Here is a 10322-nt window from a genome sequence, read left to right on the forward strand (position 1 = left end):
ATCTTGTGGTGGCCATCTTGTGTCCACATGGGGCAGTCATCTTGTGTGTTGGAGTGATGGTCAATTTGCATATTACCTCTTTATTATATAGTATATTAAATGTAAATAGTTTACACACGCTGACTAAAATGCAAAGGTTGTCAGACTGTATTTTAGAAGTAAGAACTATTTTCTATTAAAAAAAAATAAACCAAAAAAACAGCTTCAAATATAGATGGACATAGATGGATTAAAACTAAAAGGATAAGAAAAGATGTCACACTAACAATAATCAGAACACTCAACATCATTTAGATATCAGTTCTCTCCAAATTACTCTATACATTCAACGTAATCTCAATAAAAATCTCAACAGATTTGTCCTGGCTTGGTGGCCCAGTTAAAGGAATGGGAAATATTTAAATTGGAATAGAGAGGACTCCACAGGCATATGACCACAACTTGCAAATATCTCAAGTCTGGCAGGAAACAGACATGATCCATGTGAACCCCAATAAGGAAGTAGGAGAGAAGCTGAGAGGAACTCACCCTCAGAGTTACAGCTGTGGGACACTGGACCCCGACTTCAGGGTGACATCTGAGCACCCTCCACCAGCAGTGATGAGGAAGACAAGCTGACCTTCCAAGCTCTGGGGATGCTGCAGGTTCCATTAGGTCAGGGCACATTCCTAATTGCAGATTGATCCCTGGTTGGGGTACCAACAGGAGGCAAGTGATGGATGTTTCTCTCTCTCCCTTAAAAATAAAAACCCCAACAGATTTAGTTGTTTTTGATATTGAGATGAATGAACCAACTAAAAAATGTATATAGAATTGCAAATAATTGAGAATAATAAAACACATTTGAAAAGGAAGAACAAAGTTGGAGAACTTATACTATTTGACTTCAAGATTTACTGTAACACTGCAGTAATAAAAACAGTGGTAGTCTTCTGAGTATATATGTAAAGAAACCCAAAACACTATTTTGAAAGAATATGTTTACCCCTATGCTCATTGCAGCATTAGTTACAATAGCCAAGGTATGGAAACAAACCAAGTACTCATCAATAGACAAATGAATAAAAAAAAAGTTGTGGTACATATATACAATGGACTATTACTTGGCCATAGAAAAGAATGAAATCTTACCATTTGTGACAACATGAATGGAACTAGAGGGTATTACGCTAAGTAAATAATGTTAATACAAGGATATTCATTTGGGAAAAAATGAAATTCCACCCACACTTCACATCACAGACAAAGACAAATATCATATATCACTTGCACGTGGTTTCTAAAGAACAGAATAAACAAACCAAATTAAACCAGGCTTATAGATACAGAGAACAAGCTGACAGAGGCCAGGGGGAAGGGATGTTGGTGGGGACGGGGCTGGGTGAAATAAGGTGAAGGGTAGGAAAGTAATAATTGGTAGTTACAAAATCGGCATGGGGATGTAAGGCAAAGCATAGGGACCATAGTTAACATTATTGTGATACTGTACATGGTGCCAGGTGGGCACTTGAATTATCAGAGGGGACACTTTATAACCTTATGAAAGTCTATCCACTGTGTTGTACACCTGAAACTAACACAAAATAGTGTTGAATGAAAACTGTAATTAAAAAAGTACCATAAACATCCATTAAAAAAAGACAGTGTGGCAATGGTGTAAAGGATAGACATAGAGATTAAAGAAAGACTGGCATCATGAAACATCCATGCATCCATGGCCAGTTGATTTTTGACTAAGATACTAAGGTCATTCAATAGGGGAAAGAATAGTCTTTTTAACAAATGATGTTAATACAAAAATATTCATTTGGAAAAAATGAAATTCCACCCACACTTCACATCACATATAAAAATTAACTTGAAATGAGACATAGACCTAAACACAGGAGCTAAAACTCTAAACATTCTAGGAGAAAACCTGTGCCAAAATCTTTGTGAACCATTATAAATAAAATAAAACATCTTTTAATTTTTGGTGGGGGGCGGGGCACATAAAGCATGAACTGTAAAAGAGAAAATACCAATTGGGTTTCTTCATGTTTAAAAATATTTGCTCTTCAAAAGACATTGTTAAGAAAATGAAAAGACAAGCGACAAACTGGGAGGAAAATATTTGCAAATATATCTGATGAAAGTCTTATAGTCTAAATACATAAAAGACTCTTACAATTTAGTAATAGGAAGACAAGTCAATTAAAGAAATGCATAAAAGATTTGAATAGACACTTCACCAAAGATATATGAATGGCTAATAAGCACATAAAAAAGTGCTCAACATCATCAGTCATCATTAAAACAACAACGAGATATCATTCCATACCCACTAGAATGGTTATAATGTAAAAGACTGACCACACCAAGTGTTAGTAAGGATGTGTGACAACAGCATTTCTCAGGCATTGCTGCTGGGAATACTAACTAGTACAGCCACTTTAGGAAGCGGTTTGACAACCTCTTATGGAGTTAAACACACACATACCCTATGACCCAGCAATTCCACTCCTAGGTATTTACCCAAGAGAAGAACATACGTCCATATCAAGGTACTTAATTTTTGTGTATATTACCATTTCTCAACTAAACATGTAACCATTATACATATAATAAGACATCTTTTAAAAAATCCCTAGTTCCTTAAAATTGCAAACAATGTGTACATTTTATATCATTCATATTAAAATAAAAAAATTAACAAGTAATAGAATGGTGGCAAATTTAAATTAGGATTTCTCTGTCCCCAAACCTATAAAGTCTAGGTAATCCAAGTCTTGATTTAAAGGTATACTGGATGTCATATGTGAAAATTATATTTTTGTTTTAACACATTAAATAAAATGAATTTAAAAAACCATACGTCCACATAAAGACCAGCTACATATGGACATACGGTTTTTCCTGACAATGTTGCAAGGAACACTGTTGAACATAACTCCTGGAGCCAGTGTGGCAGTTTCTCTAGGGCCATCGCTGTGGCTGTGAAGGCTGAGTCACTGAGTGTGTGCTTCTCCTTTACTAGACACCGCACATTTACTTTTATGCTGTCTGATCACGCTAAGCCTGTGGTCAACTGACTTTATCATATAAATGCCTATCAAGCAAGGTCTCCCTCAACATGTTCTACTTTTAAAAAGCCAAAATTATACTCCTTGAATGTCTCCTATAAGCAAGACACTGTGCTAGGCACTATGGACATACAGAAAAATAGTACGTCCTACACCTTTAAGGAACTTAAGATAAACTAAGGTAAATCGAGAGCCGGGCTGGGTCTGTAGATGGAGCCTCCTCATTGATGCTCCTAATAACTTATGCAAACCCACTGAGGAGGTGCAGGCCCTGCTACTTGGGAAGGGAGCAGAAAGCCTCTGTTCCTCCTCTTTGTCAGACAGCCACTCTTCCTGAGCAGTGCCAGCCACAACCCTTAGGCACGGTGGTGAAGGTCGGAGTGAACACATTTGGCCTCACTGGGCGCCTGGTCACCAGGGCTGCTTTAACTCTGGCAAAGTGGATATTGCCGCCATCAGTGACTCCTTTATTGACCTCAACTACATGGTCTACATGTTCCAGTAGGACTCCACTCATGGCAAGTTCAAAAGTACAGTCAAGGCTGAGAACGGGAAGCCTGTCATCAATGGAAAGTCCATCTCCATCTTCCAGGAGCGAGATCCTGCCAACATCAAATGGGGTGATGCTGGTGCTGAGTATGTTGTGGAGTCCACCGGTGTCTTCACTACCATGGAGAAGGCTGGGGCTCATTTGAAGGGCAGAGCCAAGAGGGTCATCATCTCTGCCCCTTCTGCGGATGCCCCCATGTTTGTGATGGGTGTGCACCATGACAAGTATGACAACTCCCTCAGGATTGTCAGCAATGCCTCCTGCACCACCAACTGCTTGGCCCCCCTGGCCAAGTCATCCATGACAACTTTGGCATCGTGGAGGGACTCATGACCACAGTCCATGCCATCACTGCACCCAGTAGACCGTGGGTATCCCCTCTGGGAAGCTGTGACGTGATGGTCAAGGGGCTGCCTGAACATCATTCCTGCTTCTACTGGCCCTGCCAAGGCTGTGAGCAAGGGGATCTTGAGTTAAATGGAAAGCTCACTGGCATGGTCTTCCGTGTCCCCACCCGCAGTGTGTTGGTGGCAGATCTGACCTGCTGCCTGGAAAAAGCTGCCAAATATGATGATATCAAGAATGTAGTGAAACAGGCATCAGAGGGCCCCCTCAAGGGCACCCTGGGCTATACTGAGGACCACGCTGTCTCCTGCAACTTTAACAGTGACACCCACTCCACCTTTCATGCTGGGGCTGGCATTGCCCTCAATGGCCACTTTGTCAAGCTCATTTCCTGGTATGACAATGACTTTGGCTATAGCAACAGGATGTTGGACCTTATGGTCCACAAGGCCTCCAAGGAGTAAGAGCCCCCTGGACCACCAGCCCCAGCGAGAGGAAAAGAGGCCCTCAGCTGCTAGGGAGTCCTTGCCCCAAGTCAAGCCCCAATGCACTGAGAATCTCCTCACCACCGTTTCCATCCCAGACCCCCTGGAGAAGGGGAGGGGCTTAGGGAGTCCTACCTTCTTGTGCATCATCAATAAAGGTCACTTGCCGAAACCGGTTTGGCTCAGTGGATAGAGCGTCGGCCTGCGGACTGAAGGGTCCCAGGTTCGATTCCGGTCAAGGGCATGTACCTGGGTTGCGGGCACATCCCCAGTGGGAGGTGTGCAGGAGGCAGCTGGTCGATGTTTCTCTCTCATCGATGTTTCTAACTCTCTATCTCTCTCCCTTCCTCTCTGTAAAAAATCAATAAAATATATTAAAAAAAAAATAAAATAAAAAAAATAAATAAATAAAGGTCACTGTACCCAGCCAAAGCAGAAACAAAACTTCCCTGGGAGGCCAAGAGGGCACCTGCCATCATCCCACCAGAGAGAAGAGGGAGCTGAGGCACAAAGGGGGAAGTGAATTGTATCACATTATAAGGCCAGAAATGGCAGAGCCCAAGCTAGAACTTAGGTCGCCTGACTCCAAATCAGTGTCTTTCCCCAAATATCACTGACTCCCCACAGCTAGAAAAATGGGGAGGCTTCTCAATCTGTCTTCATATCAGACTGAAAGATAGACACATTATCAACAAAAGTTCACAATATTAAGTCTGGGCTCCTAATTTCCATGGCTGGCAAAATGCCCCTGATAGCCAGGCCACAAGCTCTGTTAGGCTTGGGTACTCACAATACCCATCTGTGGTTGGAAGTATCTATTTTCTAGAAAACACAGCCATAACTACATTTATAAAACTAGGGTACAGACAGCTGAAACTACTCACGGATCCTCAAAATGTGTCTCCCCTTTCCCACTATCAAACCTTCGCTCAGTTTCCTCTCTTGAGCTCTCACCTCCATTTATGCCTATCAAATCTTACCCAGACCTGAGCAGCCAGCACAACAATGAAGAAGAACCAAGTCAGAGGATGGACACTGTCCAACTTCAGGACTTACCACATAGCTGCAGTAATCAAGACAGTGTGGTATTGGTGAAAGAACAGACACACAGATAAATGGAACAGAGTGTGGAACCCGGAAGTATTCTCACACTTAAGTCTGTAATCCATTTCAAGTTGAATTTTGTGTATGGTTTAAGATTAGGGTCCCAATCTCATTGTTTTGCATGTGCTTACCCAGTTTTTCCAACACCATTTATTGAAGAGACTGCCCTTACTCCATTGTGTATTCTTGGTGTCCTTGTCAAAGATTAGTGGAATGCATGCGCATGGGCTTATGGCTGGGCTTCCTGTTCTGTTTCCTTTGTCTATGTGCCTATTTTTTATGCCAATGCCATATTGTTTTGTTTACTAAACCTTTGTCATATAGTTTGAGTTCACTACCAACAAAGAAAATACATTAAAAATTCAGGAATATTTTGTCTTATTCCCTTTCCCTGACACTTTAAAGATGATCTTCGAGATCAATATGAGCTGAGTAACAGCCTATTCTCATGGCACAATCTAGCTTTTCAATGGTGGTGAAACACACCAATGAAGTCATTCTCTTGGGGGGGAAATGTTGGTTTTTGAGAGAAAAACAAAGGAGAAATGTGGCAACAACTTGTACTCATGGAAGATCCTTTTTTCAGAGGTTCATTAAAACAAACAGAAAAACCCAGATGCCTTTAAATGGTTATTGTACTTCAAAATGTTGGCTTGTTACATCCAAGGACCCTCCCTGTGTTCCCGTAAAACAATTTCTCCCAAGAGAGGTAGCCGAGTCTTAATGAGGTGAGCAAGAAGACTGTTTGATTAGACCAGTACTTCCTAAAACACCCATCATATGCCTTATGTTCAGTTTGTGGGGGCACATGCACTTAGGGTGAGTCGCCATGTTTTTTTGTCCTTGAGATGCTCATACTCAAGCCGTAGAGAGAGCTAGTGCTTAGCTGGGTTATTAAAGGCAACATTTTCATTAAACACTTCAGTCTGCCATTACACAGATCTTCACATTGTGTGACAGCATCAGCATGTATCCCCCAAGAATGCCCAGCTAGGACAGTATGTCCAGGGAGGACCTCTAGGTCATTTTACAGTCAAGCAATGGCTTGTGCGGAATATTCCTCCCAGTGGGAAGAGGGAGGGCTGCGACGTGCCGTATTTGTGGACCCGTGGGCCACCTTGGGCTTTACGTGGAACCATTCATCTCCGTTCTCCAGCTGAAGACACTGAGGGCTGCACGTTACTGGGGACACATGCAGCACCGGTACTGCATACCCAGCCCCGGCTGAGGGCTGCCTTCTGGTCTGGGTGAAGAAAAACCTGAGGTGCTATAGAGACAAGCAGTTGACCTGTCTGCCCATCCCAAAGGCCCAGTCAGCGAGCTCATGGATGTTGGTTTGGCACTGCGTCAGTGGCTGAGGAACTGCTTACCCGGCTCACAGGTAATGCTCACTTCTGTTCCTTTTTGTGTTGCTTTGAGGCCCTGGCCTAGTTGAAACTTTTCAGCCCAGGCACAGCTTTCTTTCTTTTTCTTTTTTTAAAAAAATCTTTATTGTTCAGATTATTACAGTTGTTCCTCTTTCCCCCCATAGCTCCCCTCCACCCGGTTCCCACTCCACCCTCTGCCCTTACCGCCCCCCCCTGCCCCCACTGTCCTCATCCATAGGTGTACGATTTTTGTCCAGTCTCTTCCCGCTTCCCCCACACCCCTTTTCCCCTGAGAATTGTCAGTCCACTCCCTTTCTATGCCCCTGATTCTATTATAATCACCAGTTTATTCTGTTCATCAGATTATTTATTCACTTGATTTTTAGATTCACTTGTTGATAGATGTGTATTTGTTGTTCATAATTTGTATCTTTACCTTTTTCTTCTTCTTCCTCTTCTTAAAGGATACCTTTCAGCATTTCCTATAATACTGGTTTGGTGGTGATGAACTCCTTTAGTTTTTTCTTATCTGTGAAGCTCTTTATCTGACCTTCAATTCTGAATGATAGCTTTGCTGGGTAAAATAATCTTGGTTGGAGGTTCTTGCTATTCATCACTTTGAATATTTCTTGCCACTCCCTTCTGGCCTGCAAAGTCTCTGTTGAGAAATCAGCTGACAGTCGTATGGGTACTCCCTTGTAGGTAACTGACTGTTTTTCTCTTGCTGCTTGTAAGATTCTCTCTTTGTCTTTTCAGGCACAGCTTTCTTTTTAACTCTGTGTCTTTTGCTGAGGAAGACTCTCTCCATTGAGAAGAGGCAGCCAGATGCAGTGTAGGAGCAGAAACTTGGGGGTGAGAAGGCTCAGGGTTATAGTCGCATCTCAGCAAGGTAGTGAACCTCCTTAAACCTCAGTGTTCTCACCTGCATGCAGAACAAACCTTTCTCTCTTCCAGCTGAAAACAGGTTGTGACTAGAAAACTAAAGATTATAGAATTGTCTTTTGGAAGCCACTCTAAAAATCAGGCCTCCCCCCCAGCTGGTTTGGCTCAGTGGATAGAGCAGGGGTCCTCAAACTATGGCCCGCGGGCCACATGCAAATATAAATATTGTATTTGTTCCCGTTTTGTTTTTTTACTTCAAAATAAGATATGTGCAGTGTGCATAGGAATTTGTTCATAGTTTTTTTAAAACTATAGTCCGGCCCTCCAACGGTCTGAGGGACAGTGAACTGGCCCCCTGTTTAAAAAGTTTGAGGACCCCTGGGATAGAGCATTGACCCGCGAACTAAAGGGTCCCAGGTTCAATTCTGGCCAAGGGCATATACCTCGGTTGCAGGTTCCCCGGCCTTAGTCTGGGGGTGTGCAGGAGGCAACCAATTTATGTGTCTCTCTCACATCGATGTTTCTCTGTCTCTCCCTCTCCCTTCCACTCTCTCTAAAAATCATCCTCAGCTGAGGATTAATAAAAAATTTAAAAAATAAATCAGACCTTTATGAGAAAACATGAAGAAGAACTCCAGGGAGAGAGAACCAGGCTAGCCAGACTGGGGGCTTTCCTGTGAGCCCTGGCCCAAGATGGCTCTTATGGGACACCTGGGCCTTCCTTACAGAATGTCCATGTCTGCAGAGATTAATGCGCTGAATAACAATGGTTGTGGGTGGCACTTTACAATTCACACACCCTCCTGTGCTCCCCAGACTGCACAGGCTTTAGGTGCTCCCGGAAGTGTCATCTCTTGTGGAAAGAATTCCTACCCAGCCTTGCCACCCAGCAGCTCCTCAGATCCCAAGGCACCTGACTCCCCTAAGAGCACAGCGCTGGAAGGTCCTCCCCTCACCCACTCACACCTCACCGCCCTGCTGCCTCTGCTCAGGGGCCTGGTGGGCCCAGCTTCCTTGCCTGTCGGGAGCAGCGCCTTCAAGAGGGCCAGCCCGGGGCTGCCACTTCTGCTCAGAGCCCGTAGGCCCGCCGGCCCCAATGCCTTTTAAGCAGAAGTTAGAGCTTTTCCTTCCGTGGCACCTTGCCTGACGTTGGAGAAGAGCGCCCTCTAGTGTGGGTTTTGGTGGAGACGAAACAGCTTCCTCCAGCCTGAGTGAGGCTCTGGGATCTGAAGCGCTGGGAGTGGAGGAGCCAGCAGCAGAGCGTAACTGGGTGTAGCAGAGAAGTGGGGAGGGCAGACTGGGGACTCTTGAGCTCCAGGAAGTCCCTCCATACACACTTAGCCTCTCAGGCCTGCTCATGGCGGAACACATTTGTCCCAGAGCCTCCTCTCTTGTAACACCCAAACTTCAGCCTACCCCTGACACCTGGCCACAGCAAGCTCACCTGCCTCTGTGACTGAAGAAGGGAAAGGTGGAAAAGGCATCGAGCAGTGTGTCTGAGTAGGAACACGGCCGCCCAGTTGTCCGTTGATAGCACCAATCCTTGGGTGGCCTCCTTCTGTGCCTTCGTGGTCCTGCAATGACCATCAGATCAGTCCTGTTTTCTGCAGGCTGGGGGCGGGGAGAGTTTAGCAGTGTGTGAGTAGATAGATGTTGGGTGACATGCCCTACGAGGGTGTCAGGCAGTAGGACTGCCTGGTAACTATGCTTTTTAGAGCCACACAATCTTCATCTATACCACCCCATTTTTTGAGAGGGACCATCCACATTTTAAAAGATCTTCAGTAAAGTGTTACACAGTTCAGATTAAAGCCCCCCTCCTTCTTTCCCTTCTAAACAGATTGCCTTGCTAAGCCCCTCCCATAAGGGATTTTATAGCTGCCGCCAGCCACAGAACAGGATGTCCTGGCGCTTAGGGAAATGAAGTGGTAGAGGCTGTACCATCAGTACTGTACTTGTTAATTCCCAGACTTGCAAATACATTCAGAATCTCTTTTGTTGCGGTTGTTTCCTACGAATTATATCCTATCTTCAGCTCTATGTGACTTTATTGAGTTTAATCAGACCCTAAGCCGCTGCACCTACATGGTCAAATTGAATGTTATCCTATATAATAAAAGGCTAATATGCAAATTATCCCCTCAAGAGTTCGACCAACCGGGAGTTCAACCGCCCACTATGATGTGCACTGACCACCAGTTGGGCGGCGCAGAATGAAGGAAGACCCCAGTCAGCAGCTGGCAGCCAGCAGCTGGGGGAAGGAAGGCCTTGATCAGCCCTGATTGCCAGCCAGGCCTAGGACCCTACCCATGCATGAATTTCGTGCACCAGGCCTCTAGATTGTATATAATTTTCACCAAGTCTATTTCCAGTTACAGGCAGGGTGACCACCCATCCGGGTTCACCTGGAACCATCCTGGTTTACATCTGTCACGCTGGCATAATTATTAATGGTGGCCCTTTTACTCTGAAAAGGGTCTCATTTAGACAATCAATTACACTGTCACCCTAGTCACAGATGATTTAT

The 10322-nt window shown here is 44.3% G+C and overlaps 1 pseudogene; it reads left to right on the plus strand.

Annotated features, from left to right (window-relative positions):
• Positions 1 to 3531: 3531 nt before the first annotated feature.
• On the plus strand, positions 3532 to 4495 carry LOC132229255 (glyceraldehyde-3-phosphate dehydrogenase-like; annotated as a pseudogene).
• The last annotated feature ends 5827 nt before the right edge of the window (positions 4496 to 10322 follow it).

The sequence above is a fragment of the Myotis daubentonii genome, chromosome 3 (assembly GCF_963259705.1).
Source record: "Myotis daubentonii chromosome 3, mMyoDau2.1, whole genome shotgun sequence".
Lineage (NCBI taxonomy): Eukaryota > Metazoa > Chordata > Mammalia > Chiroptera > Vespertilionidae > Myotis > Myotis daubentonii.